Source organism: Delphinapterus leucas, chromosome 10 (genome assembly GCF_059928025.1).
Source record: "Delphinapterus leucas isolate spDelLeu-1000000601 "Yukka" chromosome 10, BTC_Dleu_Yukka2, whole genome shotgun sequence".
In the NCBI taxonomy this organism is placed as follows: domain Eukaryota; kingdom Metazoa; phylum Chordata; class Mammalia; order Artiodactyla; family Monodontidae; genus Delphinapterus; species Delphinapterus leucas.
The window spans coordinates 65211589-65220989 of NC_143138.1; the positions used below are offsets into that span (position 1 = coordinate 65211589).

General features: G+C 46.8%; 1 protein-coding gene across 2 annotated transcripts in view; it reads right to left on the reverse strand.

The window, feature by feature from the left end:
* The window catches only part of MAP4 (microtubule associated protein 4), a 167064-nt gene extending 159943 nt beyond the window's left edge, over positions 1 to 7121 (reverse strand). For both annotated transcript variants that reach the window (XM_089919181.1, XM_089919182.1), the window contains exon 1: positions 6633 to 7121. The gene's annotated coding sequence lies outside the window, so the exon portion shown is untranslated. The remainder of the gene's footprint in view (positions 1 to 6632) is intronic.
* Positions 7122 to 9401: the final 2280 nt, after the last annotated feature.

The window sequence follows — 9401 nt, forward strand, 5'->3', positions numbered from 1 at the left end:
CCTACAGGTGACCTTACTACCAGACAAGTAAAAACTAACACTGAAAAGTGGATATTGAAAGAAAAAAGAACCTAATTTATTCTAAAGCAACATTGATGGAAACTAAGCTCCCCAAGGGCAGGGATCATTTTAAATTCCTTAATCACTTTACTTTCAGGGCCTAATACAGTAGTATCTGGATCAGAACATATGTGACAAACTGACAAACTGTAGCATGTCCAGAGGATGATGCCCACACAGTAAAAAGTTTAGAAAGCACATTTCAGAAGAGGTGGCTAGAAGGAAAAAACTGTTTAGTCTGGAAAATAAAAAATTTAAGTGGGACAAAATAACTGTAACTAAATAGCTGTAAAGTGGAGATTGCAGCTACAAGGAATAATTGTAGACAGCAAAATTAGAACCAGTGAATAAAAACTGCAGGGAGGCAGCTCTGAGATAATTATCAAGGAAGTCTTTCTAAAATGACAAATTTGCAAACCTGGAATTGATAGCCACCAGCTGTGAAGTCCCTGTCTAGGGGAATACTTCCTAAAAGAGAGGACTGGATGAATCACTTATACTGTGTGAAAAACTGCACTACATTATCTCTAAGATCTCTACCAAGTCTATGATTCTACAAGTAGGAAGAAGTCCAGTAAAGTAATTATTTTTGCTCTCAACACTGCCAAAGTTTAAAAAAAAAACCTAAAACCCAGGAATTTCTTTAATTAAAAGGAACAATCCCACCAAGAAGGGATAAAGGTTGACCTGTTGGTCAAGATACTTGATATGAAGAGACTGCTTTGCTTGGGATTAAGCTTTTCATTGGGAGTGAGAATAGGTCACCAATTCCAGCTACAGTCACTCACTTCCTGTTTGGCCAGGGGCAAATGACTTCACCTCTCCACTGGAACTGAAAAATAGTAATTTAAAATACCAATATTACAGGAATATAATTTAAATTAGTTAACTGCAAAATACTTTAGAATTTATCTTATGTGACAATTAAAACTGCATTTTCCACCTGAAACTAACATAATATTGTAAATCAGTTACACTCCACTATAAAATAAAATTTAAATTAAAAAAAAAAGAAATACTAAAAAAAAAACCTTGCATTTTCCTACTTTACACATACACTACAGTTGAACTATTAAGTAAATCTATTATAAATAATAAGAACCAAGTTTCTCACTGACAGAGAAAGAAATTACAAATAAGCAAGGAGGTGAATGCTAGAATGAACTCTGTGGTGCTGGATTAGAGTCAGAAGAGACCAGTATGAATCCATGATTATATTTATATACAGATAGATACAGAAACAGATCTGTGTAGGGAATTCCCTGGTGGTCCAGTGGTTAGGACTCTCTGCCCTTTCACTGTTGAGGGCACAGGTTCAATCCCTGGTTGGGGGAACTAAGATCCTGCAAGCTGCGACACGTGTCCAAAACAAAACAAAACAGGTATGTGTATACCTGGGTCAGTATACATACATATATTTCCCAGCTCTGTTCCCTAAGAGTGCCAAGAAGCAGTGATATCCCAGTAGCAATGAGTACACCCAGTTCATTTAGAAACCAGACCTTGGTTTCTAAATATTTTTCTGCAATAAAAGAAACCAGAGCTCCTTGAAGAAATGGTTGGTTCTAGGGCCAGGGCTGGGGAAATAAAGATGAGACTGGGGCTTCCCTGGTGGCGCAGTGGTTGAGAGTCCGCCTGCTGATGCAGGGAACGCGGGTTCGTGCCCCGGCCTGGGAAGATCCCACATGCCGCGGAGCGGCTGGGCCCGTGAGCCATGGCCGCTGAGCCTGTGCGTCCGGAGCCTGTGCTCCACAACGGGAGAGGCCACAACAGTGAGAGGCCCGCGCACAGCAAAAAAAAGAAAAAAAAAAAAAAACCAACTAATGTTGATTTCTTAATTTTGATAAATGTATGATGATTATATAAGATGTTAACATTAAGGGAAGCTGAATGAAGAGTATACAGAAATTGTGTACTATCTTTACAACTCTTCTGTAATCTAAAATTATCTCAAAATAAAAGGTTTTTTTAAATTGCATTTTACCTTGTAAAATTAGGGAGAGTGAGGAAAGGTTATAAATACATTTCAAACGATTCTTAAATGCAAATTAACAAAATGGATTTTACGGGGCTTCCCTGGTGGCGCAGTGGTTAAGAATCCGCCTGCCGGGCTTCCCTGATGGCACAGTGGTTAAGAATCCGCCTGCCAATGCAGGGGGCACGGGTTCGAGCCCTGGTCCGGGAAGATCCCACATGCTGCGGAGCAACTGAGCCCGTGCACCACAACTGCTGAGCCTGCGCTCTAGAGCCTGCAAGTCACGGTTACTGAGCCCGCGAGCCTAGAGCCAGTGTTCCGCAACAAGAGAGGCCACCGCAATGAGAGGACCGCGCACCACAGGGAAGAGTGGCCCCCGCTCGCTGCAACTAGAGAAAGCCTGAGCGCAGCAACCAAGACCCAACACAGCCAAAAATAAAAAATAAATTAAAAAAAAAAAAAAAAAAAGAATCCGCCTGCCAATGCAGGAGACATGGGTTCGAGCCCCGGTCCAGGATGATCCCACATGCCGCAGAGCAAATAAGCCCGTGCACCACAACTACTGAGCCTATGCTCTAGAGCCCACGAGCCACAACTACTGAAGCCCACATGCCACAACTACTGAAGGCTGCATGCCTAGAGCCTGTGCTCTGCAACAAGAGAAGCCACCGCAATGAGAGGCTGACGCACCGCAACAAAGAGTAGCCTCCGCCCTCTGCAACTAGAGAAAGCACACGCACAGCACCAGATGTGGCCAAAAATTATTTATTTATTTATTTTTAATGGGTTTTACGGTGAGAAGATTAACTTTTCAACCTGTAAAGAATCACAAAAGTACATTCGGTTGACTTTCAAGCTTAAAATTTTAATGACATACAAAGTAATTCCCCTAAGGTCTGTGTTGAGAAATTAGCCTACAATGCTCTAAGAAGGCAGTGTGTACAAACCCCTCATATATATGTTTGCTCTATCCCCTTTCTGGACCCTAACTGTCCTCAGCATACTCACTCCTAGCAATAAGGCCACAGTAACCTGGTTCTAAGAGTGCCATTTAGAAGGACAAAGTGAAATCAGTTGATATCTACTCGGTTTCCTTTTCACACTGAGCAAGTCAAATGAACTACACCAAGATGACTTCAAAATGTTCCTCTCAGATTTTCTCGCTTTTTAAAGAAAAATAGAACCTACATATCAACGACTGATGCTTAATATTTAAAAAGGAGGAGGAGAAGGAGGAGGAGGAGGAAAATAGCGATGTCAAAAATTTGAAGTATCAACAGCAAAAGTTTATGCAGCCAAAGGATGGACCACCAAATTCTGAAACAAGATTAGGAGAAAGAACAAGACCCTAAGATCAATAGAAACCATATCTCTAAAACTAAGCAACCTATCTTGATGTAGGTGGGAGGTTCAAACCACACAAAGGAACACTCATTCCCACCCCCACCCTACAACCAAAATTAAAACTGCAAGCAAGTATCTTTCCTTGTTCTCAAGCCATTTTGAAAAAGTATGACAAACTTGTCCTACTCTCCCCTGAAAGCCAATTAATTAATAAAAGTTTTCATACCTTCTAAAAAATAAAGCTTAGGCATAAGAAAGACAGGTGTTTCCTTCACTGTCAGCAAACAATGGAAAATGACTTTTTTAATATGTAATATAAACTTATTTATAAATTTGGGAATTTTAACTCAAGTAAGTATATGCTGGTATGACAAATATATGAAGAGTTGACTTAAAAAACTGAGACAGTGGGGAAATGTGTGAGAATCTCCCCAGCACTGTCCAACATAAATATTCCATAAGTTACAGAAAAAAACCCAAAGAAACTTTTTGGCCAACCCAATAGGAGTTTGCATAGTGGAGAAAGAAGGCAGACCCACTAGGCTTCTGTGACTTGATTAAAACATCCCCTAAGAACATACAGTGCCCTTAGTTTCAATTATATAATCAACTGCATCCTTATTACTGATTTGGCTGCCCAGAAACAAAGGAGGTACCCTGGCCAGTGGATAATTAATTCCCATGTGCATATGGCACTTAAAACTTTGGACATAAATAATTTTTTTAATTTTTAAATATTTATTTATTTTGGCTGCACTGGATCTTCGCGGCGGCACGCAGGATCTTCATTGCAGCATGTGGACTCTTAGTTGTGGCATGCATGCATGCAGGATCTAGTTCCCCAACCAGGGATTGAACCCGGCCCCCTGCATTGGGAGCACAGTCTTACCCATGGAACACCAGGGAAGTCCCTGACATAAATAAACTTATATCTGGCTTATCAGTCTCCAGTGAGATCACTCTGCATGAATAAATTCTTAAGTGCTTGAATCACCCGTGTGAACCAAAAATGTCCAGTTTCTGAAATGTCCAGTTTCTGAACTACTGTGGGAGTCAGAGGGACCTTGGTGTGGATGCCACTTTATCTGTGTGACCTTGATTCCTGTCAGTCTCAATTTCCTCATCTGTAAATAAACACCAACAACTAGTGCCTGAGAGATGGCAAGTGCTCAAAAAGTGATAGCTTTATTATATCTAAGGCACATTTGAAAGGAAGTGTATAATTGAGGTAAAAACATTTCATTTAAAAAGCAGCAGTATGGGACTTCCCTGGTGGCCCAGTGGTTAAGAATCCACCTACCAATGCCAGGGACACGGGTTCGAGCCCTGGTCTGGGAAGATCTCACATGCTGGGGAGCAACTAAGCCCATGCGCCACAACTACTGAGCCTGCGCTCTAGAGCCTGCGAGCCACAACTACTGAAGCCCGCACGCCTAGAGCCCGTGCTCCACAACAAGAGAAGTCACCGCAACGAGAAGCCTGCGCACCACCACGAAGAGTGGTTCCCGCTCGTTGCAACTAGAGAAGGACCGTACGCAGCAACAAAGACCCAACACAGCCAAAAATAAATAAATAAATTCTTAAAAAAAAAAAACAGCGGTATGGACCATCAAACCACATCAATTTAAAAGACATCCCCTGACAAGAGATGTACCATGCAAGAGAGTTGAGAAGCGCAGTTAAAATGCTACAAGTAAAGTACCCCCTGTACTGTACAGATGGAGTCTCTTGCTTAGCAACTCTAGTGTTGTCTACCAAACACCCAGCCCATAATAGTTAGAGCATGACAACTGTTCACTCTAAATCCATGTGCTCAGCTTGGATTCAGAACTGATTTATAAAAATAGCTGCCGCTGCCGCTCTTTGAATCTCTTTGAGCTGATGACTGGACAGTGTTACCCTATAGGCCTAGAGCAGCTGTATTCCCTCACCACACCCATTTCTCTGTCTGCCCAGCCGAGCTGACGGCACCCCCACCCCACCCCACCCCCATCTCTGCAGCATACTATTCTCCCTCTTCCCGGGCTGAGTGCGCAAATTACAAGCACAAATATCCCCTGATGCAATGCCACAACCATCCCTGGGAAAGAGCAGAGGCAGTTGCCAAAAGCGCAGCAGCAGGAAAATGGGCGGGAGACACACACACGCAGAGCAAGAAACACTGCAATCCTAGGGAGCCAGGGAGAGGGAATCGAGAGGCCCTGGGGAGCAATACTGTAACTGGACCGAGGAGGGTGAGGAGAAAAGGGGGCTCCCAGGAGAAAGCTGGGTAACACTAACCATCCCGAGAAGCACGTTTCACTCTGGGTCTGGGTCCTTAAACACAGACCTAAGCGTAATCACTGTCTCCTCCCCAAAGCAGCAAATGCATTTAATTTACCCATTCCTAGATGGAAGGAAAACCCTAACATCCCCCGCCACCCCCACCCCCCCACAGGGTAATTTCACCGAAGAGCTCAAGCAACATACCAGCGGAGAACCTGGTCCATGTGCTAAATCACAATCTCTGTTCTGGGTAACATTTCCAACTGCCCCCGAGGTGCCTGTCCTATCCTCGCATCCCCACCCTTTACAGCGAGCGACCCCTGCGCACTCCCGCAGCCAGAAACATGCTTAGTCCCCAAACAGTGCTAGGGCCACGCACGCAGGAAGAGCCCTGCCTGGGGCCCCGTTCTCCCGACCACCCTCCAGCCCCTCCCGTAACCCCTGACCCTGCACACTCTCTAAGGCTCGCCTCAGTCCCACCTCAACTGACCCCCCAAAGCCTCACAGGACAACCTTTGAGTTCTACGTCCCCGAGCCCCACCGGGGCCTGACCCTGCACCCTCTCTAAGGCTCGCCTCAGCCCCACTTCAACTGACCCCCCAAACCTCACGGGACAACCTTTGAGTTCTCCTATGTCCCCAAGCCCCACCCAGGGCCCCAGGCTGCAGCCGACCCTCGCTCCCCAGGCTCAGCCCCATCCCTCGCCCAAGGCGTGCCTCTTGGCCCCACCGCTCCAGACCCCAGCAGCTGGACCTCTCAGCCCGCCCCGCCCGGCGGGTCTCCGGATCGCGCCTCGAAGACTTGGAATATCACGCCCGCAGGCCCCCCGCCCGGCCGCCCCCCCGTCCCGAAGCCGGCGGCCACCGCCCTTCCCCGCCAAGGGAGGGCCTGGTGGGGTCCCGGGCGGCCGCGGGGCGAGGCTCGGGCAGTCCCGGGGGCAGTGGGGAGGCCACCCCTCTGACGGGGCCCCGCCAGCCGCTGCACCTACCCGCCGCCGCCGCCGCGCTGGAGCCTGAGCCGGAGCCGGAGGGAGCCGGGAGAGGGCCGAGAGCAGCCTGGAGGAGCCGGGAGCCAGCGAGCGAGTCCGAGGGGCGAGACGCAGGGAGAGGCCGCTTCCTCGTCGCCCTCTTCAGGGCCGGCGCGAGGGAGGGACGCCGCCACCGCCTATTCCGCGGGCGCCGCGTCTCCTGCCAATAAGCGCGGTGAGGGGGCGGGCGGACGACAGCGGCGGACCAATAGGCGCCGGCCCCGCCGCCTCGACCCCGCCGGGGTAGCAGCCAAGCGGAGGGCCGTTGGGGGCGAGGTACGCATGGGGGTTTCAGACGCCCGCCTCCCGCCCGCCTGCTGCCGCCAGAGCGGCGGGAGGACCGACCGGCCTACTCCGCTGCTCTGTGCATTGATCGTCGCTTTCTTTTAGAAGTTGGTGCCTGGAGCGGGGAGGATGTGAGCGGCGGGGCACATGCGGCCGGGCCTGTGGCTCTATGACGTAACCTGGGAGGGGCGCGGGGCGGGGCCTGGGGCGCTGGCCAGCTGGGCGCTGGAAAGAACCCTAGCGGGATGAGGACGCAGCTGGGGGGCCTCTCCTGGGCTGCTCTGCCACCAGCCACAAGTGACGTGGCTGTTCCAAGTTGAGATAATAAGTGTAGAATACACACCGAATTTCCGAGACTTAAAAAAATATATAAAATAGCTCATTCATAATCATTGATTACAATTTGGGTCATTACAAAATTGATTGCATGTTTGAATATCTTTGGTTAAATAAAATATATTTTAAAACAATTTCATGTTTCTTTTTTACTACTTTTTAAATGTAACTACAGGAGGGACTTCCCTGGTGGCGCAGTGGTTAAGAATCCGCCTGCCAATGCAGGGGACACAGGTTCAATCCCTGCAGAGCAACTAAGCCCGCGAGCCACCACGACTGAGCCCACGTGCCACAACTACTGAAGCCCGCGCGCCTAGAGCCCGTGCCCTGCAACAAGAGAAGCCACCAAAATGAGAAGCCCGCGCACCGCAACGAAGAGTAGCCCCTGCTTGCTGCAACTAGAGAAAGCCCGCGCGCAGCAACAAAGACCCAATACAGCCAAATAAAGAAATTTAAAAAATAAAATGTAACTACCAGAAAAAGTAGAATTACTGTTTGGTTCACAGGTAACGCTGGTCCAGAAGTTAAAAGTGATAGCTGACACTGTATTGAATGCTCACTATATTCCACGCATTCTCTAAGTATGTGATACCTAATAACTCATTTAAATGATCACAACAATCCTATATGGTTGGTATTCATGTTCTTATTATCATTTTACAGATGAGAAACAAACAGAACTTTAGTGACTTACCTAACTGGTGGTTGCTAGAGAGGGGGAGGGTGAGGAGTTGGGCAATATAGGTGAAGGGGATTAAGAGGTACAAACTTCTAATTATAAGTAAGTCACAGAGATGTAATATACAGCATGAGGAATATAGTTGATAATACTAAATACTGTAATAATTTTGTATGGTGAAAGATGGTTACATTCTTTGCGGTGACATTGTGGTGATCATTTTGTAATGTATTTAAATGTTGAATCACTGGGAATTCTCTGGTGGTCCAGTGGTTAGGACTCTACATTTTCACTGCTGAGGACGCGGGTTCAATCCCTGGTCGGGGAACTAAGATCCCACAAGCGTTGGGGTGCTGCCAAAAATAAATTAATAAATCAATATCGACTCACTATGTTGTACACTTGAAACTAACATTATATTGCATATCAACTATACTTAAATAAATTAAAGGATAAGTGGAAAAGGGATAGCACTGTGAATTTGGAGCCCTGGAAAGGACTTTAAGCCAATCACAGAAAACTGAAATGACTGATCTGGATCACACACCAATTAATAAGACAGGTGTCTTGGCCCAAACCCAGAGATTTCCCCCTCTCTCATCTTACCCAGACTCCAAAGTAGGGGAACTACCATTGCAAGCCTGAATTCATTCGTCCAACAGATGTTGACTGAGTACCTGCACATCAGGAAGGGTCACACAGTGAAGGGCACATGTACAAAGATAAAAATGATTAGGTTTCCTCTCTCGTGAAATTAGCATTACTTCACACCAAAGCCCACTGAAGAAAAGCACACAGGTGGGAGCTAAAAAAGTTACTTTGCTCCTTCTCCCTGCTCCCTGGAATAACCAGCCCCTAGGCCTATCCCAGGCTTTATGAATAGAATTGGCTTTGAAATCCTTAGAAGACAGATGGCTAGGAAGATTCAAAAGTTGGAATCCTCCACTTCTTCCTTAATGTAATAGAGTCACCATGTTCTGTGTATCCCAAGCTAGACAACCATCTCAGTTATTCCCTTCCTTCTCCCTTCTCAGGCCTACCAGATGCTCCTTCTGCCTCAGAAACATCTCCATCAACATGGATGCTGTTCCCTGTTCTCTTTCCTGTATACTGCCATGGCTACTTCCAAGCCCTCTGCCAAGCTTGACAACCTTCTGGACACCCCCCCTCCAATTCATATACACCCTCCTGCACCCCTTATATACCTCTCTATTAACAGTACTCACCACATATGTGGTAATTATTTGTGTAAACATAGATCTGCCCTAATTGTTTCTCAAGGTATAGGTACTTTCTGTTTGCCCACCTGCAATAGGAAAGAACTTTCCCTTCAGTTCCAGGGTACCCAGGATAAAACACAGAGCCCCAGGGAATTCCCTGGCCGTCCAGTGGTTAGGACTCTGAGGTTCCACTGCTGGAGGCTGGGGGTT